At 47.6% G+C, this 27,187-nt stretch overlaps 1 non-coding gene across 1 annotated transcript; it reads left to right on the forward strand.

Moving 5' to 3' along the window:
* The first annotated feature begins 16,107 nt into the window (after positions 1-16,107).
* Trnat-agu (transfer RNA threonine (anticodon AGU)) lies at positions 16,108-16,180 on the forward strand. Its single transcript has one exon. It is a non-coding gene; the product is annotated as a tRNA-Thr (tRNA).
* The last annotated feature ends 11,007 nt before the right edge of the window (positions 16,181-27,187 follow it).

The following is a 27,187-nucleotide window of genomic DNA, read 5'->3' on the forward strand; positions in this document are numbered from 1 at the left end:
GCAAATATTAGTTGAAAATATGAAGTGTTGTCAGCTGAAGTCTGATGATTCAGACGACCGTACGGACGAAGTATGCCAAAGTGCCGCTAGGCCGCGCATCTTTAGCTCAGTGGATTGGTCCGGGACGGGATTCCTGTTCGCGACCTGGCTTATCTACCTTCGGCACGAGGACTGGCGATAACTGTTAATGGAATTCGTATTCTCAATGTTTATGCCCCTTCCGACACCGACAACAGACGGACGCGTGCGAGATATTATTCGGAAGAGATTGTGCCTTTATTTACCGGCAGATTCGATCATTTCATTATAGGTGGTGACTTCAATTGTGTTTTAGCCCAAGAAGACCAGGCTCCACATTACAATACCTCTCGTGAATTGCATGTGCTATGCCGGGATCTGGAGTTAAGCGACACCTGGGACATGATTCATAGGAACTGTGAGGGATATACTTTTTATACCAGTCACTCAGCGAGCAGACTCGATTGAATATATGTTTCGTTTGGCCTACAGGATAAGGTGATCGACGCGGAACGATGGCCTGCGGCATTTACTGATCATCTGGCTTACATTTGTACCATAGCACTCCCTAGGCAAAGTGTGTGGAGAAGCTGCGGGACATATAAGCTCAATTCGTCACTTTTGGCAGACACCGAATGTCGTCAGAGAGTCGAGGAGGTATGGGCCACATGTCAACGCCGTCTACCAACATATACCTCCGTGCTTCAATGGTGGCTCGAGTGTACTAAGCCGGCAATAAGAAGAGCGCTCATACAGTATGGTCGGGATAAGACGAGATGGCAAAGAGACACTCTTGATTATTATTACACCATGCTTCGTGAGCTGTCCTTCCAGGCGCCGTCTCCAGAACATCAAGCGGAAGTTCATCGTGTCAAGGCACAAATCCTATCGATCACGCGACGACGACTGGGTGGCATCCCAATACGGGCACGATGTCTCGACACCATCACTGGGGAACGTACCTCGATGCACCATGTGTCGCGGGAACATAAACGTTACCGTCGGGCATTGGTAACAGTGCTCCACGGTTTAGATGGCCGTCAACTGACAACACAACAGGACATTGCAAATGAATTTTTAGAGCATTTCCGCCACCTCTATGCCGGTACACCGACGGACCGTCTCGTGGGGGAAGAGATACTGCAACATCTGCAAACGACACTGACAGAGACGGATAAGGCAGCGCTTATGGAGCCACTCACAGAAGACGATATAAAGGTGGCACTCAAAAAAGGAGCGGCCCATAAATCACCAGGGCCAGATGGGATTACGCTAGAGTTTTATCGAGAATTCGAGGACATGATGATGCCACAGTTGGTGTCGATGTACAATGAGGCGATGCGTCCGGACATGCGCCTACCGTCGGATTTTGTAACGGGCTTTCTTCTTCCCATCCCGAAGATGGCGGGGAGTTTAATGTTAATCAATATCGGCCTCTCACTATGCTAAACACCGATTATAAAATCTTTGCAAGACTACTAGCGTCTCGTCTCAAGCTGGCGATATCCAGGACAATATCCCCTGATCAGGCTTGCCTAGGGGTGCGAAGCAACATCTCCTCGGCGTTAAGTGAATACCGTGACGTTATCGCCCTTGCGGAAACGTGTAAAATGCGAGCAGCGATGATATCTGTGGACTTCGATCGTGCGTTCGATAGGATAAACCATGACTTCTTGGCGTCAGTCATGAGCCGAATGGCGATTCCACTTGTTTTCATCTCTATCGTTATGAGGCTACTACGAGGGGCTGCATCGAAGGTGATTGTAAACGGCCGGGAAGCGGGCTCGATTCCCATTAACAGCTCAGTCCGACAAGGGTGCCCACTCTCCATGATGCTGTTTGCGGTAGCACTTGAGCCGCTGATGTGTGTTATGAGGCGCTCACTTACTGGGATAGTGCTTAATGAGAACTCTTTCGTTTGCCGCGCATATGCGGACGACATGATCCTCCTTGTCAGATCAGGACATGAAGTGCGTCACGCTGTTGAACATCTAGACTCTTACGGGACGGCGGCAGGCAGTGTCGTTAACATGACGAAATCCAAAATTATGCACATTGGACGGTGTCTGGAAGACGTATCGGGACCGTTCCAGACGGTGGAATCGCTGAGATGTCTGTGGATTACATTTACCCGTTCACTACGGCGGTCGGCGGCGGCGAGTTCTCGGCGGCTTCTGCAGAATGTACGTCTGACGATACGCAACAACTCACTGACAGCCTTTGACATGATCCAACGTGTGGCATACACCAACGTTCACATAGCGTCACGACTGCCCCATCTAGCGCAGATCCTACCAATACCGAAGGGTATTGCAGATCGCCTCATGGCTGCCTTTGGTTACTATGTTAGTACTGGGATGTTATTTAAGATCAAATATGATACGTTAACGCTACAATTCCGGAACGGTGGCCTCAACCACACAAACGTGAGAAACAAAGCTCTGGCGCTTTACATGCGAGCGATGATACGAAATTGGCAACAAAGAAGGCATACCATAACGTCAGCTCTGATAGAAGTTCTTGTTCCGACTTCGTACGAACCCCCTATTGCGTTGGGCAATATTTCGCCTTCTCTTGCACACATTGAATCGTTCCTTGTTGATTACAGTTATGTTCGTGTGAAAGTACCTTCGACGAGAATACCCACGACTCGGGAGATCTATAGATGCTTGATGGATCACCATGGCCGCAATATAATGGAATTCAAATACCCGTCGAGAACGTGGAACCATATTTGGTGTGCAGTGCATACTATATTACTGTCAACAGCAGCGAGTTCGATGTGGTATATTCTTATAAACCGTAAACTTGTGACCAGGAGTCGATTACATACAATTCATATGGTCGATTCTCCTCTTTGCACCAACTGTGGACTGTTAGCAACGGAAGAACATAGTTTAATGTGTGGCGCAGCGAGGAACGCCTGGATGCTGACGCGTCGAATACTGGATTTCCTTCAGCGCACTAACTACACAGAAATCACATAGGATGTACTTTTTCTACCGGACAAGACCATTTTTCCCAAACAAAAGACATATGCGGTCAATTGGATCGCTGGACATGCGACGAAAAATTTGTTTTCGTACGATATTAAGTCCGTGATGGATTATTGGATGTATTTACAAGAACAACACGAGCTCATACGGAGTCATACGAAATACAGGACTTACTTTTCCAATTCTTTAGGAAGTGTTTTTCACAATCATCCCGATAGCTGGGGGGTCCGCCCGTGACTAGGATTGTCATTTACTTTACTGCCGTTACAAAAAAATTAATAAATAAATAAATAAATAGAAAATAAAAAATAAACAAAAGTGGTAGAGCACTGGTGTAGTAAACCAGGGGTCGTGAGTTCCATCCTCACAGGAGTAAGACGAATTTTGGAAATCAGTTGCGCGTCGTGGCCGTATAGCAAACAGTATCTGTGATAACGAACAATTAGCGACAGGCGTTTTATTAAGAATTACTCTCACATGTGATTAAGGCGAATGGCGCAGATAAAGCATTTGCCAAAGCGGTACGGCATAAGGTGGGACGAGGCAGTCTGAATTACATTTTATAGAGGAATTTCTCACAAATCTCAGAGCCTCTCGTCGTCGTCGTCGTCGTCGCCGCCGCCGTTTCTGCAGAAGTAGCAAATGGCCATCGTAGCAAATGCGGCGAGGGACACCCTGCCTTCCATTCCGAATGCACAAAGTGTGTGGTCTTGTTTGCCAGTCTATATTTGGTCGGTCTCGTAAGAGGTTGAATGTAACGAATGGGTGGGATAGAGCAAGGGGCAGCGGCTGTGTGGAACGAAAACACAATTCCTCAGGGGGTGTGAGCGTTTCGAGATGAGTCGTATATAAGTTATACTTAGTCGTCAGTGACCGTGTGGCGTAATAGATAAGGCGTTGGACTTCGAATCCGAAGACTGCAGGTTCGAATCCTGTCACGGTCGTGTTTTTCCAGTTCTGAAAAAGAAACGTACCGTTTTAATGTAGCAATTGAGCAGTACGAAACCGTCTGAATGTTGCTGTTGACCATTTTCTCCTTGGAGATGGTCTTCAGCTTGAAACACACACAACAAGACCGGTGTTAACTAGCGAAATATTCGGCAGAGTGCTGTCACCGCGAGTTTTGACTGGCACTTGCACATCTAAAACAACGTCGGAAAGTAACTCGTTCAGCTTTTGAGTCACATCAAGTATGTGTGTTAATCTTGACGCCGCTAGCTCTGCAGATTGTCATGCAATTCCTTTACCTCTCAGAAATGATTATGGAATAAAAGTGAAGTACGTGACGAGTGTGACGTTAGGAAAACATTAGGCAGCATGGAGAGATTCTGTATGGGACCACCCAACCTAAACGAGTACTGTGTGATCTGTACCCAGCAAGTATTCAACGAAGCAGCAACGCTAGCTCAGTCGGTAGAGCATGAGACTCTTTAATCACAGGTTCGTGCTTTCGAGCCCTACTCTGGGCGGAACGGAATTTTTTTCCGTTGCAGATGTAAATTAAAGTTTTGCTGATTAACGTGATGTAATGGAAATAGCAACTTTAAAATTTGCCTACGTCTCCATCAGTCGCAAAAAAACTGTATTTGAAGGTGAAGGAACTCTTGTGTATATGAACGTGTCCGCGCCTTTGTACTCTGGTACCTTCGCCGCTACAAACCAACCAACCATCGTGTCCGTGCACATCAGAGTCGTAAAGAATGGAGAATAGCGAGGCTTGGTCGTGTGTGCAGCCGTAGCTCAGTTGGCAGATCATTTGCTTAGCCTGTGAAAGGTCTCGGCATCAAGCCCCTGTGACTCCATGTTTTGTGGTCAGTGCATGGTAAGTGTTGGTCGCGGCGAACCTAAAGGCACGCAAGAATTTGCAAAACCAGCGTCACAGACTGATATGATGTATACTGACATAAGGAGAGCAAGATGTAAGTGTGGGAACCGGCTGTTATGGAGGTGTCATCGAGTGCAGATCTGTCTAAGGTATCACGGCTTATCGTCATTGAAGTCTAGAGAGTGGACAACATGTTCGTCTTACTCAGAGCGGTGTCCGAACTCTATTTTCGATGTTTTGCGTGCCACTTACATTGTGGCCAACTACGATTCGATACAGAATGCAGGACACCTGACAGACACACTCACTGATACATAGAGAGTTGTCTTTGTCTGCGGAATAATGGGAGTGCAAGGGTCTGTGACGTTGATATGGCTGTATGTAGCACTATTGGTCAACGGGGGGGTGGGTGTAGCTCAGATGGTAGAGCGCTCGCTTAGCGTGCGAGAGGTATTGGAATCGATACCCACCGCTCCAGAATTTTCAACACACCTACATGCAAGTGGAATAAATCACAACCAGCAGAGGTGTCTAGGCAGATACAAGCGAACGTTTAGCATCCACAATTGGCAAGCGTGCTTTTATTCGTGCGCAGGAAGCACCCTCCTCCCACACCTACACATAATTTAGAAACAGTATAAGTGTTCCCATAAGATTCTCAAGCCTACGTTGGAAAGATCTGCCTTTCGCCGAGTTCACGTAAATCCCACTGCACGTTCCCATTCTTTGCGTGCAGTCGGCTGCTACTGGTGTTGCTGGTTGTGACCGCTGATAATAGATGCCGTAGCAATCAATTCATGGAGTGAGTTGTATGTTTTGGGATAGTCTGTCTCTAACAAGCAAACACAGGTGATATAGGTGCGAACACAGGAAGCTTGCGGCCCCTCGCTACCTGCAGACACAGTGCAGCCACACTAGGAGAGCGGCCTAAACCGTAGGCGAAATGTGCTCATTCGCTTAGGCACGACGTCGAACTGTAAATAAGGCTGTCACCAGCGTGAGCGTCGTGTAAAGTCGTAAAAGTCGGCTGCATGTGTGATTGCCAAGTTTGGGGAGCGTTTCGTAGTATGATCAGTGCAATGGAGACGCGGAAACTTGTTGTGTCCCAGTGTTTTGCAGTTGGACGACAAGAGTGGTAGACAGTAGCAAAAAGCGAGGCACTGAGTTGGCATGAACAATGGAGTGCACAATGGGGCTCGGGGATTGCTTGTTACCTCAGGTGCTGTGTGATTGTCGACAAGGAGTGAAATGTACCTATTTGTGACCGCCCTTTCAATTTCAGACGTTAAAAACAGACGGAATTTGAATTCGTAATACCAGAGCATCGAAACTACTAGGAAGTCTTGTGTATATGAACGTGTCCGCGCCTTTGTACTCTGGTACCCTCGCCGCTACAAACCAATCGTGTCCGTGCACATCAGAGTCGCAAAGAATGGAGAATAGCCAGGCTTGGTCTTGTGCGCAGCCGTAGCTCAGTAGGCAGATCGTTCGCTTAGCGAGTGAAAGGTCCTGGGTTCAAGCCCCGGCGCCTCCCTGTCTTGTGGTCAGTGCATGGTAAGTGTTGGTCGCGGCGAAGATAAAGGCACGCAAGAAGTTGCAAAACCAGCGTCAAAGACTGATATGAAGTATACTGACATAAGGAGAACAAGATGTAAGTGTGGGGACCGGCTGTTATCGAGGTGTCATCGAGTGCAGATCTGTCTAAGGTATCACGGCTTAACGTCATTAAAGTCTAGAGAGTGGACAACACGTTCGTCTTACTCAGAGCGGTGTCCGAACTCTATTTTCGACATTATGCGTGCCACTTTCATTGTGGCCAACTACGATTCGATACAGAATGCACGAAACCCGAAAGACACCCTCACTGATACATAGAGAGTAGTGTTTGTCTGCGGAATAATGGGAGTGCAAGGGTCTGTGACGTTGATATGGCTGTGTGTAGCATTATTAGTCAACGGTGGGGTGGGCGTAGCCCAGATGGTAGAGCGCTCGCTTAGTGTGCGAAAGGTACTGGGATCGATACCTAGCTCATCCAGAATTTTTAACACTCCTACATGCGCACCTTGCCATGCAAATGGAATAATTCACAACCAGCAAAAGTGTCTAGGCAGATACAAGCGAACGATTAGCATCCACAATTGGCAAGCGTGCTTTTATTCGTGCGCAGGAAGCACCCTCCTCCCACACCACCACTTAATTTAGAAACAGTACAAGTGTTCCCATAAGATTCTCAAGCCTACGTCGGAAAGATCTGCCTTTCGCCGAGTTCACGTAAATCCCACTGCACGTTCCCATTCTTTGCGTGCAGTCGGCTGCTACTGGTCTTGCTGGATGTGACTGCTGATAACAGATGCCGTAGCAATCAATTCATGGAGGGAGTTGTATGTTTTGGGATAGTCTGTCTCTGACAAGCAAGCACGGGTGATATAGGTGCGAACACAGGAAGCTCGCAGCCCCTCGCTGCCTGCAGACACAGAGCAGCCACACTAGGAGAGCGGCCTAAGCCGTAGGCGAAATGTGCTCATTCGCTTTGGCGCGACGTCGAACTATAAATAATGCTGTCACTAGTGTGAGCGTTGCGTGAGCGTCGTGTAAAGTCGGAAAAGTCGGCTGCATGGGTGACTGCCAAGTTTGGGGTGCGTTTCGTAGTATGATCAGTTCATTGGAGACGCGGAAACTGGTTGTGGCCCAGTGTTTTGCAGTTGGACGACAAGAGTGGTACACAGTAGCAAAGAGCGAGGAACTGAGTTGGCATGAACAATGGAGTGCACAATGGGGCTCGAGATGTGCTTGTTACGTCAGGTGCTGTGTGATTGTCGACAAGGAGTGAAATGGACCAACTTGTGACCGCCCTTTCAATTTAAGACTTTAAAAACAGACGGAATTTGCATTCGTAATACCAGAGCATCGAAACAACTTGGAACCCCTGTGTACATGAAGGTGTCGCCGCCTTTGTACTCTGGTACCTCCGCCGCTACAAACCAACCAACCATCGTGTCCGTGCACATCAGAGTCGCAAAGAATGGAGAATAGCCAGGCTTGCCGTAGCTCTCATTCTGGCTGTAGCTGCCGACGCGTACGAACGTGTCACCGTTGCTGCGAGTAGTCAGTGTTTCGCCAGAGTTTACCTTTCCGTTTCGGTGTTTTTGAGTTTTGTGATTTTTTTCGTGTGTAACTCGTGTTTTTTTCTGCCTCCTGTGTTCTGTTTTTGTGTTTTCTACCGACGATTATTTGTCGTTTGTGGAGTTTTCGGTAATTACCGGAATCTCCCCTTGATAACTGCATACCATGGCTACAACTGTGAGGAAGAATACGCTGGTTTTTGCCTTCGCTAAGGAAACACGACGTGTTTCTGCCGGCTGCTCTGGAAATTCATGATTGGCTTGATCAGGTACTTGGCATAAATTCTGATATAGTGCATACCACTCAGCTAGATACTGACAACTACTGTGTTTTCGTAAAGTTTTTGGATTCCGTTTCGGTCGATAAAATTAGTGGAAAATTCGGGTATCATGTCGAATTTTTGCATAGAGACGGCACTACAAGTAAAGTGGCTATCAGGAGAGCTGATGCTCTTTATAGATATGTGCGGGTGTTAAATTTACCTGTCGAGATAGATAATGAGAAAATCAAGGTTGCCCTGTCTCAATTAACTTGAGCTAAAGGATATAGTTAACGAACGTTGGTCGAAGCAATTTAAAATTCAGAGCTTCAATGGTATTCGTTCGGTAGAGATGGAAGTAAAGACGAATATCCCGTCTCATATAACTGTTGACGGGCATAAAGCACACGTGATCTATACTGGTCAAACCCCTACGTGCCATATATGCAATGAATCGGGTCATTTAAGGCAGGACTGTCCCCGTCGTGTCTTTGTACTAAAAACAAATTTAGTCCAACGCCGCAAGATGACCTTGAGCGAAGTTTTGGCAACCGATAACACAGCCAATCAGGGTGAGGGTTTGGATCCTGTACCTAGTACTGGAACTATTGCTGTTGATGGCAGTGATTTTCCACCCCTGGTAACACGCTTCAATTGTGATTCCTCTGCCCGTGAGTTAGACGTACTAACCAAGAAACGACCACTTGAACATACAGATGATCATTCTGATGATGACACCTCCCGACAATCTCCTGCTGTACGTAAACAGAAAGCTGGAGATGAAAATCTGCATGTGCCCCAAGACGGAATGCAAGTAGATTTAATTGCAGTTTCTGATACATCTCGCTCACTGCCAGAAAATGCAACGGCAGCTGCCGACAGCGAGAAAGTAGAAGTCCCCCAAGCAGTGACAACTTGCCCAGCTGTAAACAGCGATAATCAGCTGTTTACCGACGGGAAGTTCGCGGAAGCGGTAGAACAACAACACCGCGACACCGCAACAGCACAGCAACCGGCACCAGAGTGTAAACAAGTGAAAGTGTTTACTCCTGAACCGGAAAATAAGCAAACACCGTCGCAAGCGTCACAACAACCGAAGGTAGCATGTAAACAGCAGGTCTCTCTAGACACTGCTGCTGAAGCGGCCGCGTCGAGTGTTGCCACAACAAAATCAGGTCAGGGTTTTCAGGGCGTCCACCGCCGTACGCTAAAACCACAACCGAATCTTACTGTTTCTCGCACCCAAGCCAAACAAAAAGCGGACAAGTCGGACGTAAAATCACAGAAAAATATACGATATGACATTGTCAGAGAAGGTGCTCCAGATGAACCTCCTGACACACTCAATGTCGAACAGCCCCTCAGTACTAAGGTGCGGGATGACAATGGCAGACAAACTAACGTTTAGCGACCGTGTTACTAGGACTGCTACCAAGTTCTGAATGACTGTAGTTCTAAACCAGATTTCAGCATACCAAAAGTACAACAGTTTTTTTTTTTTTTTTGACCAACTTTGTCTGTGGCCAATAGCAAGTTAGAGATGCAAGCATACTCTATCACAACGATCAATATAAATAAAATTCGAACCTCATTAAAGCTAGCTGCTCTCAAGGAATTTTTGTATGACTCTGGAACCGATATCGCTTTGCTACAGGAGGTTGTAACGACGGAATTTGTAATACCAGGATACACCGCAATTGTTAACGTATCTTGTGACACACATACAGGAACAGCGGTTCTGCTCAGGGAAGGGATTCCCGTATCTCAAGTGGAGCGGTTGGAATCTGGAAGGGCAATTAGTATTAACGTTTTAGGTACCACATTGATTAACTTATACGCGCCCTCAGGAAATAGTAATAGACAGGACAGGGCAGCATTTTATAAAGAGGAACTTATATATTTATTACGTCGAAACCCAAACAGTTTTATAATGGGCGGTGATTTTAAATCGTAAAGATCAACAACCACATTTTAACGGTTCTTTGGAACTTAAACGCCTAGTAACCGACCTAAAACTTAAGGACGCATGGGAACTAAAATATCCAACGAAGGTTGAATATACGTATATAACACAGACTTCGCGCAGTAGAATTGACAGAATCTATGTTTCCCAAACCTTGGAAAGATGTCTACTAAATTCAGAAATCGTACCTGTATATTTTAGTGACCACTGCAGTATGAAGGCGTGCATTAATTTAGCTCCACAGCCCATTCAGATTTTTAGGAACCAGTGGCATCTAAATGTCTCTTAAAAGAGCAAGATTTGGCAGACGCGGTATCGGATGAGTGGACCTTATGTCTGCGATCGATCGAGAGGCACCCACAGTATTAGACTGGTGGCTTAAGGTTGCAAAGCCGAGACTGAGAAAAGTGTGTATCAGATACAGCAGAGAAAGAGCGTGGGAGTTAAAAAACAGTATGGAATTTTATTACAGTTTGTTGCGAGACCTCTATGAACAGGCAAACGTGTCAACCATTAGATTACAAGACATCAGACACACCAAAGCGAAATTACTCGCAATTAAAAGACAACAGATGGAAGGTTTAAAACTGAAGTCAAAGGCGAAGTCGGTGGTAGATGATGAAACAACATCCTTATATCATCTGCTTCGGCATGCAAAGAATAGGCGACGCACTGTTATTAGTGAACTTAAAACCCCCAATGGGACGACACTGACGTCTCAGAAGGAGATTCTAAATGCAGTATACCAGTACTACTATGCATTATATTCCTCCAGCCCACCTCACGAGGGGTCTCTGCAAGAGTTTCTCAGTGTTTTATCCCCACAATTGACAAGTTCTGAAAACGACGAAATCCTTTCTGAAGTCGGTAACGAAGAGGTTCGTGAGACAATAACCAAGTCCCCGATGAATAAATCTGCTGGACCCGACGGACTCCCTGTAGAATTTTACAGAAAGTTGTGGTTTTTAATTGGTGACACGTTTACATGCATTGTCAATGAGATTTTTAACGAGCAGACGATACCTGCAGATTTTAAAGACAGCAAAATTGTACTTCTACCGAAAAACAAAGGGACGAAAAGTTTAAACAATTACCGCCCTATTTCACTTTTAAACTCTGACTACAAAATAGTATGCAGGATTTTAAAAAAGAGACTTTTCCCTCTGACCGACAAATTAATTAGTCAACATCAGTCATGTGCAGCAAATAGAAGTATTTTTAATACGATTTCTGAATATAGAGACATCATCGCCTTAGCATCGGTTTCCAATATCAAATGTGCTTTACTTTTTATAGATTTTACTAAGGCTTTCGACTCGGTGAATCACCGCTTCCTATTTGAGGTACTGACAAAAATGGGACTCGTCCACAAAACAGTTAATGTTATAAAAAACGTTGCTACTGGTCTGAACGCTAAATTAGCTGTCAACTGTCAGCTGACTCGGCAAATTCAAATAAACCGCGGCATCCCACAGGGAACTCCATTATCTATGTTTTTGTTTTTTGTGTCCTTAGAGCCCTTTTTAAGAAGTGTTCATGAAAGGTTAAAGGGCATAACTGTAACTGGCAGGAAAACTGTAGTGAGAGCCTATGCTGACGATGTTGGTGTCGTCATAAGAGGGCAAGATGATGTAATTCGACTAGGGGCCATTCTTCAAAACTACTGCCACGCATCGGGTGCGACAACAAACGAAAATAAAAGTACAATCCTGGGAGTGCGGGGTCTTGAGCGGATACAAATCGATTGGGCGAAGTCAGTTACCACACATAAAACCCTGGGGACAATCCTGACGGCATGTCCAATGAGGATGACAGCCCTCAATTGGAAAGAGGTTTTAACAAAGATTCAAGGGGGACTTATTGAGAACTCACAACCACTTATGAACCAGGTTCAGAGGGTCAGGTTCATTAACTTATGCATTCTCTCAAAGGCATTCTATATGGCACAAGTTTGTCCCTTGCCGAAGTTGATAGCTCAGAAAATAATGTCGAGGGTTGCAAATTTCTTATGGAAGGGGGAAATCTTCAGGGTTAACCTAAGAACTGCGACTTTACATCCTAGAAATGGAGGCGTCGGACTGGTGGACATACGCAATAAAGCTTCTGCGCTTTTCATAGAAAGATCTTTAAACATATTTCACGCCAACCCCGGCAGTATTACTACACAATTGTTTAAATGTGTCCAACCAGAACGCCTTCAACCACCGGCAGACGTACAAAAAATTAACCCCCGACTGCGATACGTTAGGATCTTGTACACAGAATTGAGCTATGTTAACGAGAAACTCAGAACTTCACTGCACATTACAGCCAGAGATATCATGAGACAAAGACAACACTATGAAGGACAAAATAAAATTGTCACGAAATATATGAGATACAACTGGGATGCAATTTGGGAGAATATTAGTTTTAACGGGCTCAACTCACATGTGGTAACGGCATGGTACAAAGCCGTCAATAATATTGTCAGCACCAACGAGCGGCTTTATAAAATTGGGAAAGCTGAAACCCCCTTATGTCAGAAATGTAAACTAGTTGACACTGTGATTCAAAGATTTACGTGTGCTGGAAATCTCAACAATTGGCATTGGCTCAGGAAAAGTCTTGCACTACTGCAACGAACGTCACCCAATTCCATTACTCCTATGGTGCTTTTCAGACCTGAAACTAAATATTACCCGAAAACCAAAAATAATGCAATACACTGGTTAATGGGACAGTTTGTCCATTACTTTATCAATAAAATAGGTGGTGACGACGAAACGGAATTCAAGCTTTTTATGCAAATGGAGTACAGCAACATTAAGCAATATGCAGACCACAGGAAAATGTATGGAAACATGCTGATCATTTTATTCGAACGAATAGGTGTTGGTTAAAGCGCACAGTATAACACTAAATCTACTATTTTAGGAGTACTGCAGAAGTGAAGTATGAATCTACGTTCAAGATGAAGGAAATGCCTCTTCTTTTATCCATTTATGTTACGTCTGCAACCCAATAAGTGTCTCATAAATGCTTGATGTATATTGCAATATAATCACATGTTTAGTACTCGAATGTCTGTTGACTGAAAACTCGAATGACGGCTTTGCAATGAGATCTCCCCCCCAGACGTCGTACAACCAGTGCTCCTTACCACAATAAAGAGAGCAGGCGAAAAATATACACGACTATACCCGCTTTTCTATAACAATTAAAATGCACTGAAGGAGCCATTCGGTAGGAGTGATGGTGGGGGCATCGTGGCCAGGCCTCGAGTTCTTTGACCCCTGCCCTCGTTGTCCCCGCCATGCGCCTACTGATATGCATCCTTACATAAAACAATAAAAAGCGGTCCAAGGCGCCAGACTAAAGGAAAAGTGGCTAAATAAGTAAAAAAAACAAAAAAAATAAAAAAAAGGTGGCCGAGGGGTTAAGGCGATGGACTGCTAATCCAATGTGCTCTGCACGCGTTGGTTCGAAAAAAAAAAAAAAAAAAAAGCTAGTTCAGTCGGAAGAGCGTGAGACTCTTAATCCCAGGGGCGTGGGTTCGAGCCCTATGCTGGGCGGAACGGAATTTTGTTCCGTTGCAGATGTAAATTAAAGTTTTGCTGATTAACGTGATGTAATGGAAATAGCAACTTTAAAATTTGCCTACGTCTCCATCAGTCGCAAAAAAACTGAATTTGAAGGTGAAGGAACTCTTGTGTATATGAACGTGTCCGCGCCTTTGTACTCTGGTACCTTGGCCGCTACAAACCAACCAACCATCGTGTCGGTGCACATCAGAGTCGCAAAGAATGGAGAAGAGCCAGGCTTGGTCGTGTGTGCAGCCGTAGCTCAGTTGGCAGATCGTTCACTTAGCGTGTGAAAGGTCTTGGGTTCAAGCCCCGGCTCCTACATGTTTTGTGGTCAGTGCATAGTAAGTGTTGGTCGCGGCGAACATAAAGGCTCGCAAGGAGTTGCAAATCCAGCGTCACAGACTGATATGATGTATACTGTCATAAGGAGAGCAAGATGTAAGTGTGGGGACCGGCTGTTATCGTGGTGTCATCGAGTGCAGATCTGTCTTAGGTATCACGGCTTAACGTCATTGAAGCCTAGAGAGTGGACAACACGTTCGTCTTACTCAGAGCGGTGTCCGAACTCTATTTTCGACGTTATGCGTGCCACTTTCATTGTGGCCAACTACGATTCGATACAGAATGCACGAAACCTGAAAGACACCCTCACTGATACATAGAGAGTAGTGTTTGTCTGCGGAATAATGGGAGTGTAAGGGTCTGTGACGTTGCTATGGCTGTATGTAGCACTATTAGTCAACGGGGGGGGGGGGGGGGGGGGGGGGGGTGGGCGTAGCTCAGATGGTAGAGCGCTCGCTTAGTGTGCGAGAGGTACTGGGGTCGATACCCAGCGCCTCCAGAGTTTTTAACACTCCTACATGCGCACCTTGCCATGCAAGCGGAATAATTCCCAACCAGCAGAGGTGTCTAGGCAGATACAAGCGAACGATTAGCATCCACAATTGGCAAGCGTTCTTTTATTCGTGCGCAGGAAGCACCCACCTCGCACACCTACACTTAACTTAGAAACAGTACAAATGTTCCCATAAGATTCTCAAGCCTACGTCGGAAAGATCTGCCTTGCGCCGAGTTCACGTAAATCCCACTGCACGTTCCCATTCTTTGCGTGCAGTCGACTGCTACTGGTGTTGCTGGTTGTGACTGCTGATAACAGATGCCGTAGCAATCACTTCATGGAGTGAGTTGAATGTTTTGCGATAGTCTGTCTCTGACAAGCAAGCACGGGTGATATAGGTGCGAACACAGGAAGCTTGCAGCCCCTCGCTGCCTGCAGACACAGAGCAGCCACACTAGGAGAGCGGCCTAAGCCGTAGGCGAAATGTGCTCATTCGCTTTGGCGCGACGTCGAACTATAAGTAAGGCTGTCACTAGCGTGAGCGTCGTGTAAAGTCGGAAAAGTCGGCTGCATGGGTGATTGCCAAGTTTGGGGAGCGTTTCGCAGTATGATCAGTGCAATGGAGATGCGGAAACTGGTTGTGTCCCAGTGTTTTGCAGTTGGACGACAAGAGTTTTACACAGTAGCAAAGAGCGAGGCACTGAGTTGGCATGAACAATGGAGAGCACAATGGGGCTCGAAATGTGCTTGTTAGCTCAGGTGCTGTGTGATTGTCGACAAGGAGTGAAATGGACCAATTTGTGACCGCCCTTTCCATTTAAGACGTTAAAAACAGACGGAATTTGCATTCGTAATACCAGAGTGTCGAAACTACTTGGAACTCTTGTGTATATGAACGTGTCCGCGCTTTTGTACTCTGGTACCTTCGCCGCTACAAACCAACCAACCATCGTGTCCGTGCACATCAGAGTCGCAAAGAATGGAGAATAGCCAGGCTTGGTCGTGTGTGCAGCCGTAACTCAGTCGGCAGATCGTTCGCTTAGCGTGTGAAGGGTCTCGGGTTCAAGCCCCGGCTCCTCCATGATTTGTGGTCAGTGCATGGTAAGTGTTGGTCGCGGCGAACATAAAGGGACGCAAGAAGTTGCAAAACCAGCGTCACAGACTGATATGATGTATACTGTTATAAGGAGAGCAAGATGTAAGTGTGGTGACCGGCTGTTATCGTGGTGTCATCGAGTGCAGATCTGTCTTAGGTATCACGGCTTAACGTCATTGAAGCCTAGTGAGTGGACAACACGTTCATCTTACTCAGAGCGGTGTCCGAACTCTATTTTCGACGTTATGCGTGCCACTTTCATTGTGGCCAACTACGATTCGATACAGAATGCACGAAACCTGAAAGACACCCTCACTGATACATAGAGAGTAGTGTTTGTCTGCGGAATAATGGGAGTGTAAGGGTCTGTGACGTTGCTATGGCTGTATGTAGCACTATTAGTCAACGGGGGGGGGGGGGGGGGGGGGCGTAGCTCAGATGGTAGAGCGCTCGCTTAGTGTGCGAGAGGTACTGGGGTCGATACCCAGCGCCTCCAGAGTTTTTAACACTCCTACATGCGCACCTTGCCATGCAAGCGGAATAATTCCCAACCAGCAGAGGTGTCTAGGCAGATACAAGCGAACGATTAGCATCCACAATTGGCAAGCGTTCTTTTATTCGTGCGCAGGAAGCACCCACCTCGCACACCTACACTTAACTTAGAAACAGTACAAATGTTCCCATAAGATTCTCAAGCCTACGTCGGAAAGATCTGCCTTGCGCCGAGTTCACGTAAATCCCACTGCACGTTCCCATTCTTTGCGTGCAGTCGACTGCTACTGGTGTTGCTGGTTGTGACTGCTGATAACAGATGCCGTAGCAATCACTTCATGGAGTGAGTTGAATGTTTTGCGATAGTCTGTCTCTGACAAGCAAGCACGGGTGATATAGGTGCGAACACAGGAAGCTTGCAGCCCCTCGCTGCCTGCAGACACAGAGCAGCCACACTAGGAGAGCGGCCTAAGCCGTAGGCGAAATGTGCTCATTCGCTTTGGCGCGACGTCGAACTATAAGTAAGGCTGTCACTAGCGTGAGCGTCGTGTAAAGTCGGAAAAGTCGGCTGCATGGGTGATTGCCAAGTTTGGGGAGCGTTTCGCAGTATGATCAGTGCAATGGAGATGCGGAAACTGGTTGTGTCCCAGTGTTTTGCAGTTGGACGACAAGAGTTTTACACAGTAGCAAAGAGCGAGGCACTGAGTTGGCATGAACAATGGAGAGCACAATGGGGCTCGAAATGTGCTTGTTAGCTCAGGTGCTGTGTGATTGTCGACAAGGAGTGAAATGGACCAATTTGTGACCGCCCTTTCCATTTAAGACGTTAAAAACAGACGGAATTTGCATTCGTAATACCAGAGTGTCGAAACTACTTGGAACTCTTGTGTATATGAACGTGTCCGCGCTTTTGTACTCTGGTACCTTCGCCGCTACAAACCAACCAACCATCGTGTCCGTGCACATCAGAGTCGCAAAGAATGGAGAATAGCCAGGCTTGGTCGTGTGTGCAGCCGTAACTCAGTCGGCAGATCGTTCGCTTAGCGTGTGAAGGGTCTCGGGTTCAAGCCCCGGCTCCTCCATGATTTGTGGTCAGTGCATGGTAAGTGTTGGTCGCGGCGAACATAAAGGGACGCAAGAAGTTGCAAAACCAGCGTCACAGACTGATATGATGTATACTGTTATAAGGAGAGCAAGATGTAAGTGTGGTGACCGGCTGTTATCGTGGTGTCATCGAGTGCAGATCTGTCTTAGGTATCACGGCTTAACGTCATTGAAGCCTAGAGAGTGGACAACACGTTCGTCTTACTCAGAGCGGTGTCCGAATTCTACTTTCGACCTTATGCGTGCCACTCTTAATGTGGCCAACTACGATTCGATACAGAATGCACGAAACCTGAAAGACACCCTCACTGATACATAGAGAGTAGTGTTTGTCTGCGGAATAATGGGAGTGCGTGGGTCTGTGACGTTGCTATGGCTGTATGTAGCACTATTAGTCAACGGGGGGGGGGGGGGGGGGGGTGGGCGTAGCTCAGATGGTAGAGCGCTCGCTTAGTGTGCGAGAGGTACTGGGATCGATACCCAGCGCCTCCAGAGTTTTTAACACTCCTACATGCGCACCTTGCCATGCAAGCGGAATAATTCCCAACCAGCAGAGGTGTCTAGGCAGATACAAGCGAACGATTAGCATCCACAATCGGCAAGCGTTCTTTTATTCGTGCGCAGGAAGCACCCACCTCGCACACCTACACTTAACTTAGAAACAGTACAAATGTTCCCATAAGATTCTCAAGCCTACGTCGGAAAGATCTGCCTTGCGCCGAGTTCACGTAAATCCCACTGCACGTTCCCATTCTTTGCGTGCAGTCGGCTGCTACTGGTGTTGCTGGTTGTGACTGCTGATAACAGATGCCGTAGCAATCACTTCATGGAGTGAGTTGAATGTTTTGCGATAGTCTGTCTCTGACAAGCAAGCACGGGTGATATAGGTGCGAACACAGGAAGCTTGCAGCCCCTCGCTGCCTGCAGACACAGAGCAGCCACACTAGGAGAGCGGCCTAAGCCGTAGGCGAAATGTGCTCATTCGCTTTGGCGCGACGTCGAACTATAAGTAAGGCTGTCACTAGCGTGAGCGTCGTGTAAAGTCGGAAAAGTCGGCTGCATGGGTGATTGCCAAGTTTGGGGAGCGTTTCGCAGTATGATCAGTGCAATGGAGACGCGGAAACAGGTTGTGTCCCAGTGTTTTGCAGTTGGACGACAAGAGTTTTACACAGTAGCAAAGAGCGACGCACTGAGTTGGCATGAACAATGGAGAGCACAATGGGGCTCGAGGTGTGCTTGTTACCTCAGGTGCTGTGTGATTGTCGACAAGGAGTGAAATGGACCAATTTGTGACCGCCCTTTCCATTTAAGACGTGAAAAACAGACGGAATTTGCATTCGTAATACCAGAGTATCGAAACTACTTGGAACTCTTGTGTATATGAACGTGTCCGCGCCTTTGTACTCTGGTACCTTCGCCGCTACAAACCAACCAACCATCGTGTCCGTGCACATCAGAGTCCCAAAGAATGGAGAATAGCCAGGCTTGGTCGTGTGTGCAGCCGTAGCTCAGTTGGCAGATCGTTCGCTTAGCGTGTGAAGGGTCTCGGGTTCAAGCCCCGGCTTCTCTATGTTTTGTGGTCAGTGCATGGTAAGTGTTGGTCGCGGCGAACATAAAGGGACGCAAGAAGTTGCAAAACCAGAGTCACAGACTGATATGATGTATACTGTTATAAGGAGAGCAATATGTAAGTGTGGTGACCGGCTGTTATCGTGGTGTCATCGAGTGCAGATCTGTCTTAGGTATCACGGCTTAACGTCATTGAAGCCTAGAGAGTGGACAACACGTTCGTCTTACTCAGAGCGGTGTCCGAACTCTATTTTCGACGTTATGCGTGCCACTTTCATTGTGGCCAACTACGATTCGATACAGAATGCACGAAACCTGAAAGACACCCTCACTGATACATAGAGAGTAGTGTTTGTCTGCGGAATAATGGGAGTGTAAGGGTCTGTGACGTTGATATGGCTGTATGTAGCACTATTAGTCAACGGGGGGGGGGGGTAGCTCAGATGGTAGAGCGCTCGCTTAGCGTGCGAGAGGTACTGGGATCGGTACCCAGCGCCTCAGGAATTTTTAACACTCCTACATGCGCACCTTGCCATGCAAGTGGAATAATTCCCAACCAGCAGAGGTGTCTAGGCAGATACAAGCGAACGATTAGCATCCACAATTGGCAAGCGTTCTTTTATTCGTGCGCAGGAAGCACCCACCTCGCACACCTACACTTAACTTAGAAACAGTACATATGTTCCCATAAGATTCTCAAGCCTTCGTCGGAAAGATCTGCCTTGCGCCGAGTTCACGTAAATCCCACTGCACGTTCCCATTCTTTGCGTGCAGTCGGCTGCTACTGGTGTTGCTGGTTGTGACTGCTGATAACAGATGCCGTAGCAATCACTTCATGGAGTGAGTTGAATGTTTTGCGATAGTCTGTCTCTGACAAGCAAGCACGGGTGATATAGGTGCGAACACAGGAAGCTTGCAGCCCCTCGCTGCCTGCAGACACAGAGCAGCCACACTAGGAGAGCGGCCTAAGCCGTAGGCGAAATGTGCTCATTCGCTTTGGCGCGACGTCGAACTATAAGTAAGGCTGTCACTAGCGTGAGCGTCGTGTAAAGTCGGAAAAGTCGGCTGCATGGGTGATTGCCAAGTTTGGGGAGCGTTTCGCAGTATGATCAGTGCAATGGAGACGCGGAAACAGGTTGTGTCCCAGTGTTTTGCAGTTGGACGACAAGAGTTTTACACAGTAGCAAAGAGCGACGCACTGAGTTGGCATGAACAATGGAGAGCACAATGGGGCTCGAGGTGTGCTTGTTACCTCAGGTGCTGTGTGATTGTCGACAAGGAGTGAAATGGACCAATTTGTGACCGCCCTTTCCATTTAAGACGTGAAAAACAGACGGAATTTGCATTCGTAATACCAGAGTATCGAAACTACTTGGAACTCTTGTGTATATGAACGTGTCCGCGCCTTTGTACTCTGGTACCTTCGCCGCTACAAACCAACCAACCATCGTGTCCGTGCACATCAGAGTCCCAAAGAATGGAGAATAGCCAGGCTTGGTCGTGTGTGCAGCCGTAGCTCAGTTGGCAGATCGTTCGCTTAGCGTGTGAAGGGTCTCGGGTTCAAGCCCCGGCTTCTCTATGTTTTGTGGTCAGTGCATGGTAAGTGTTGGTCGCGGCGAACATAAAGGGACGCAAGAAGTTGCAAAACCAGAGTCACAGACTGATATGATGTATACTGTTATAAGGAGAGCAATATGTAAGTGTGGTGACCGGCTGTTATCGTGGTGTCATCGAGTGCAGATCTGTCTTAGGTATCACGGCTTAACGTCATTGAAGCCTAGAGAGTGGACAACACGTTCGTCTTACTCAGAGCGGTGTCCGAACTCTATTTTCGACGTTATGCGTGCCACTTTCATTGTGGCCAACTACGATTCGATACAGAATGCACGAAACCTGAAAGACACCCTCACTGATACATAGAGAGTAGTGTTTGTCTGCGGAATAATGGGAGTGTAAGGGTCTGTGACGTTGATATGGCTGTATGTAGCACTATTAGTCAACGGGGGGGGGGGGGGGGGTAGCTCAGATGGTAGAGCGCTCGCTTAGCGTGCGAGAGGTACTGGGATCGGTACCCAGCGCCTCAGGAATTTTTAACACTCCTACATGCGCACCTTGCCATGCAAGTGGAATAATTCCCAACCAGCAGAGGTGTCTAGGCAGATACAAGCGAACGATTAGCATCCACAATTGGCAAGCGTTCTTTTATTCGTGCGCAGGAAGCACCCACCTCGCACACCTACACTTAACTTAGAAACAGTACATATGTTCCCATAAGATTCTCAAGCCTTCGTCGGAAAGATCTGCCTTGCGCCGAGTTCACGTAAATCCCACTGCACGTTCCCATTCTTTGCGTGCAGTCGACTGCTACTGGTGTTGCTGGTTGTGACTGCTGATAACAGATGCCGTAGCAATCACTTCATGGAGTGAGTTGTATGTTTTGCGATAGTCTGTCTCTGACAAGCAAGCACATGTGATATAGGTGCGAACACAGGAAGCTAGCAGCCCCTCGCTGCCTGCAGACACAGAGCAGCCACACTAGGAGAGCGGCCTAAGCCGTAGGCGAAATGTGCTCATTCGCTTTGGCGCGACGTCGAACTATAAGTAAGGCTGTCACTAGCGTGAGCGTCGTGTAAAGTCGGAAAAGTCGGCTGAATGGGTGATTGCCAAGTTTGGGGAGCGTTTCGTAGTATGATCAGTGCAATGGAGACGCGGAAACTGGTTGTGTCCCAGTGTTTTGCAGTTGGACGACAAGAGTTTTACACAGTAGCAAAGAGCGAGGCACTGAGTTGGCATGAACAATGGAGAGCACAATGGGGCTCGAAATGTGCTTGTTAGCTCAGGTGCTGTGTGATTGTCGACAAGGAGTGAAATGGACCAATTTGTGACCGCCCTTTCCATTTAAGACGTTAAAAACAGACGGAATTTGCATTCGTAATACCAGAGTGTCGAAACTACTTGGAACTCTTGTGTATATGAACGTGTCCGCGCTTTTGTACTCTGGTACCTTCGCCGCTACAAACCAACCAACCATCGTGTCCGTGCACATCAGAGTCGCAAAGAATGGAGAATAGCCAGGCTTGGTCGTGTGTGCAGCCGTAACTCAGTCGGCAGATCGTTCGCTTAGCGTGTGAAGGGTCTCGGGTTCAAGCCCCGGCTCCTCCATGATTTGTGATCAGTGCATGGTAAGTGTTGGTCGCGGCGAACATAAAGGCTCGCAAGGAGTTGCAAATCCAGCGTCACAGACTGATATGATGTATACTGTTATAAGGAGAGCAAGATGTAAGTGTGGTGACCGGCTGTTATCGTGGTGTCATCGAGTGCAGATCTGTCTTAGGTATCACGGCTTAACGTCATTGAAGCCTAGTGAGTGGACAACACGTTCATCTTACTCAGAGCGGTGTCCGAACTCTATTTTCGACGTTATGCGTGCCACTTTCATTGTGGCCAACTACGATTCGATACAGAATGCACGAAACCTGAAAGACACCCTCACTGATACATAGAGAGTAGTGTTTGTCTGCGGAATAATGGGAGTGCAAGGGTCTGTGACGTTGATATGGCTGTATGTAGCACTATTAGTCAACGGGGGGGTGGGCGTAGCTCAGATGGTAGAGCGCTCGCTTAGCGTGCGAGAGGTACTGGGATCGGTACCCAGCGCCTCAGGAATTTTTAACACTCCTACATGCGCACCTTGCCATGCAAGTGGAATAATTCCCAACCAGCAGAGGTGTCTAGGCAGATACAAGCGAACGATTAGCATCCACAATTGGCAAGCGTTCTTTTATTCGTGCGCAGGAAGCACCCACCTCGCACACCTACACTTAACTTAGAAACAGTACAAATGTTCCCATAAGATTCTCAAGCCTACGTCGGAAAGATCTGCCTTGCGCCGAGTTCACGTAAATCCCACTGCACGTTCCCATTCTTTGCGTGCAGTCGGCTGCTACCGGTGTTGCTGGTTGTGACTGCTGATAACAGATGCCGTAGCAATCACTTCATGGAGTAAGTTGAATGTTTTGCGATAGTCTGTCTCTGACAAGCAAGCACGGGTGATATAGGTGCGAACACAGGAAGCTTGCAGCCCCTCGCTGCCTGCAGACACAGAGCAGCCACACTAGGAGAGCGGCCTAAGCCGTAGGCGAAATGTGCTCATTCGCTTTGGCGCGACGTCGAACTATAAGTAAGGCTGTCACTAGCGTGAGCGTTGCGTAAAGTCGGAAAAGTCGGCTGCATGGGTGATTGCCAAGTTTGGGGAGCGTTTCGCAGTATGATCAGTGCAATGGAGACGCGGAAACTGGTTGTGTCCCAGTGTTTTGCAGTTGGACGACAAGAGTTTTACACAGTAGCAAAGAGCGAGGCACTGAGTTGGCATGAACAATGGAGAGCACAATGAGGCTCGAGGTGTGCTTGTTACCTCAGGTGCTGTGTGATTGTCGACAAGGAGTGAAATGGACCAATTTGTGACCGCCCTTTCCATTTAAGACGTGAAAAACAGACGGAATTTGCATTCGTAATACCAGAGTATCGAAACTACTTGGAACTCTTGTGTATATGAACGTGTCCGCGCCTTTGTACTCTGGTACCTTCGCCGCTACAAACCAACCAACCATCGTGTCCGTGCACATCAGAGTCCCAAAGAATGGAGAATAGCCAGGCTTGGTCGTGTGTGCAGCCGTAGATCAGTTGGCAGATCGTTCGCTTAGCGTGTGAAAGGTCTCGGGTTCAAGCCCCGGCTCCTCCATGATTTGTGATCAGTGCATGGTAAGTGTTGGTCGCGGCGAACATAAAGGGACGCAAGAAGTTGCAAAACCAGCGTCACAGACTGATATGATGTATACTGTTATAAGGAGAGCAAGATGTAAGTGTGGTGACCGGCTGTTATCGTGGTGTCATCGAGTGCAGATCTGTCTTAGGTATCACGGCTTAACGTCATTGAAGCTTAGTGAGTGGACAACACGTTCATCTTACTCAGAGCGGTGTCCGAACTCTATTTTCGACGTTATGCGTGCCACTTTCATTGTGGCCAACTACGATTCGATACAGAATGCACGAAACCTGAAAGACACCCTCACTGATACATAGAGAGTAGTGTTTGTCTGCGGAATAATGGGAGTGCAAGGGTCTGTGACGTTGATATGGCTGTATGTAGCACTATTAGTCAACGGGGGGGTGGGCGTAGCTCAGATGGTAGAGCGCTCGCTTAGCGTGCGAGAGGTACTGGGATCGGTACCCAGCGCCTCAGGAATTTTTAACACTCCTACATGCGCACCTTGCCATGCAAGTGGAATAATTCCCAACCAGCAGAGGTGTCTAGGCAGATACAAGCGAACGATTAGCATCCACAATTGGCAAGCGTTCTTTTATTCGTGCGCAGGAAGCACCCACCTCGCACACCTACACTTAACTTAGAAACAGTACAAATGTTCCCATAAGATTCTCAAGCCTACGTCGGAAAGATCTGCCTTGCGCCGAGTTCACGTAAATCCCACTGCACGTTCCCATTCTTTGCGTGCAGTCGGCTGCTACTGGTGTTGCTGGTTGTGACTGCTGATAACAGATGCCGTAGCAATCACTTCATGGAGTGAGTTGAATGTTTTGCGATAGTCTGTCTCTGACAAGCAAGCACGGGTGATATAGGTGCGAACACAGGAAGCTTGCAGCCCCTCGCTGCCTGCAGACACAGAGCAGCCACACTAGGAGAGCGGCCTAAGCCGTAGGCGAAATGTGCTCATTCGCTTTGGCGCGACGTCGAACTATAAGTAAGGCTGTCACTAGCGTGAGCGTCGTGTAAAGTCGGAAAAGTCGGCTGAATGGGTGATTGCCAAGTTTGGGGAGCGTTTCGTAGTATGATCAGTGCAATGGAGACGCGGAAACTGGTTGTGTCCCAGTGTTTTGCAGTTGGACGACAAGAGTTTTACACAGTAGCAAAGAGCGAGGCACTGAGTTGGCATGAACAATGGAGAGCACAATGGGGCTCGAAATGTGCTTGTTAGCTCAGGTGCTGTGTGATTGTCGACAAGGAGTGAAATGGACCAATTTGTGACCGCCCTTTCCATTTAAGACGTTAAAAACAGACGGAATTTGCATTCGTAATACCAGAGTGTCGAAACTACTTGGAACTCTTGTGTATATGAACGTGTCCGCGCTTTTGTACTCTGGTACCTTCGCCGCTACAAACCAACCAACCATCGTGTCCGTGCACATCAGAGTCCCAAAGAATGGAGAATAGCCAGGCTTGGTCGTGTGTGCAGCCGTAACTCAGTCGGCAGATCGTTCGCTTAGCGTGTGAAGGGTCTCGGGTTCAAGCCCCGGCTCCTCCATGATTTGTGGTCAGTGCATGGTAAGTGTTGGTCGCGGCGAACATAAAGGGACGCAAGAAGTTGCAAAACCAGCGTCACAGACTGATATGATGTATACTGTTATAAGGAGAGCAAGATGTAAGTGTGGTGACCGGCTGTTATCGTGGTGTCATCGAGTGCAGATCTGTCTTAGGTATCACGGCTTAACGTCATTGAAGCTTAGTGAGTGGACAACACGTTCATCTTACTCAGAGCGGTGTCCGAACTCTATTTTCGACGTTATGCGTGCCACTTTCATTGTGGCCAACTACGATTCGATACAGAATGCACGAAACCTGAAAGACACCCTCACTGATACATAGAGAGTAGTGTTTGTCTGCGGAATAATGGGAGTGCAAGGGTCTGTGACGTTGATATGGCTGTATGTAGCACTATTAGTCAACGGGGGGGTGGGCGTAGCTCAGATGGTAGAGCGCTCGCTTAGCGTGCGAGAGGTACTGGGATCGGTACCCAGCGCCTCAGGAATTTTTAACACTCCTACATGCGCACCTTGCCATGCAAGTGGAATAATTCCCAACCAGCAGAGGTGTCTAGGCAGATACAAGCGAACGATTAGCATCCACAATTGGCAAGCGTTCTTTTATTCGTGCGCAGGAAGCACCCACCTCGCACACCTACACTTAACTTAGAAACAGTACAAATGTTCCCATAAGATTCTCAAGCCTACGTCGGAAAGATCTGCCTTGCGCCGAGTTCACGTAAATCCCACTGCACGTTCCCATTCCTTGCGTGCAGTCGGCTGCTACCGGTGTTGCTGGTTGTGACTGCTGATAACAGATGCCGTAGCAATCACTTCATGGAGTGAGTTGAATGTTTTGCGATAGTCTGTCTCTGACAAGCAAGCACGGGTGATATAGGTGCGAACACAGGAAGCTTGCAGCCCCTCGCTGCCTGCAGACACAGAGCAGCCACACTAGGAGAGCGGCCTAAGCCGTAGGCGAAATGTGCTCATTCGCTTTGGCGCGACGTCGAACTATAAGTAAGGCTGTCACTAGCGTGAGCGTTGCGTGAGCGTCGTGTAAAGTCGGAAAAGTCGGCTGCATGGGTGATTGCCAAGTTTGGGGAGCGTTTCGCAGTATGATCAGTGCAATGGAGACGCGGAAACTGGTTGTGTCCCAGTGTTTTGCAGTTGGACGACAAGAGTTTTACACAGTAGCAAAGAGCGAGGCACTGAGTTGGCATGAACAATGGAGAGCACAATGGGGCTCGAGGTGTGCTTGTTACCTCAGGTGCTGTGTGATTGTCGACAAGGAGTGAAATGGACCAATTTGTGACCGCCCTTTCCATTTAAGACGTGAAAAACAGACGGAATTTGCATTCGTAATACCAGAGTATCGAAACTACTTGGAACTCTTGTGTATATGAACGTGTCCGCGCCTTTGTACTCTGGTACCTTCGCCGCTACAAACCAACCAACCATCGTGTCCGTGCACATCAGAGTCCCAAAGAATGGAGAATAGCCAGGCTTGGTCGTGTGTGCAGCCGTAGATCAGTTGGCAGATCGTTCGCTTAGCTTGTGAAAGGTCTCGGGTTCAAGCTCCGGCTCCTCCATGTTTTGTGGTCAGTGCATGGTAAGTGTTGGTCGCGGCGAACATAAATTGACGCATGAAGTTGCAAAACCAGCGTCACAGACTGATATGATGTATACTGTTATAAGGAGAGCAAGATGTAAGTGTGGTGACCGGCTGTTATCGTGGTGTCATCGAGTGCAGATCTGTCTTAGGTATCACGGCTTAACGTCATTGAAGCCTAGAGAGTGGACAACACGTTCGTCTTACTCAGAGCGGTGTCCGAACTCTATTTTCGACGTTATGCGTGCCACTTTCATTGTGGCCAACTACGATTCGATACAGAATGCACGAAACCTGAAAGACACCCTCACTGATACATAGAGAGTAGTGTTTGTCTGCGGAATAATGGGAGTGCAAGGGTCTGTGACGTTGATATGGCTGTATGTAGCACTATTAGTCAACGGGGGG

This window comes from Schistocerca gregaria, chromosome 11, assembly GCF_023897955.1.
Source record: "Schistocerca gregaria isolate iqSchGreg1 chromosome 11, iqSchGreg1.2, whole genome shotgun sequence".
Classification (NCBI taxonomy): Eukaryota; Metazoa; Arthropoda; class Insecta; order Orthoptera; family Acrididae; genus Schistocerca; species Schistocerca gregaria.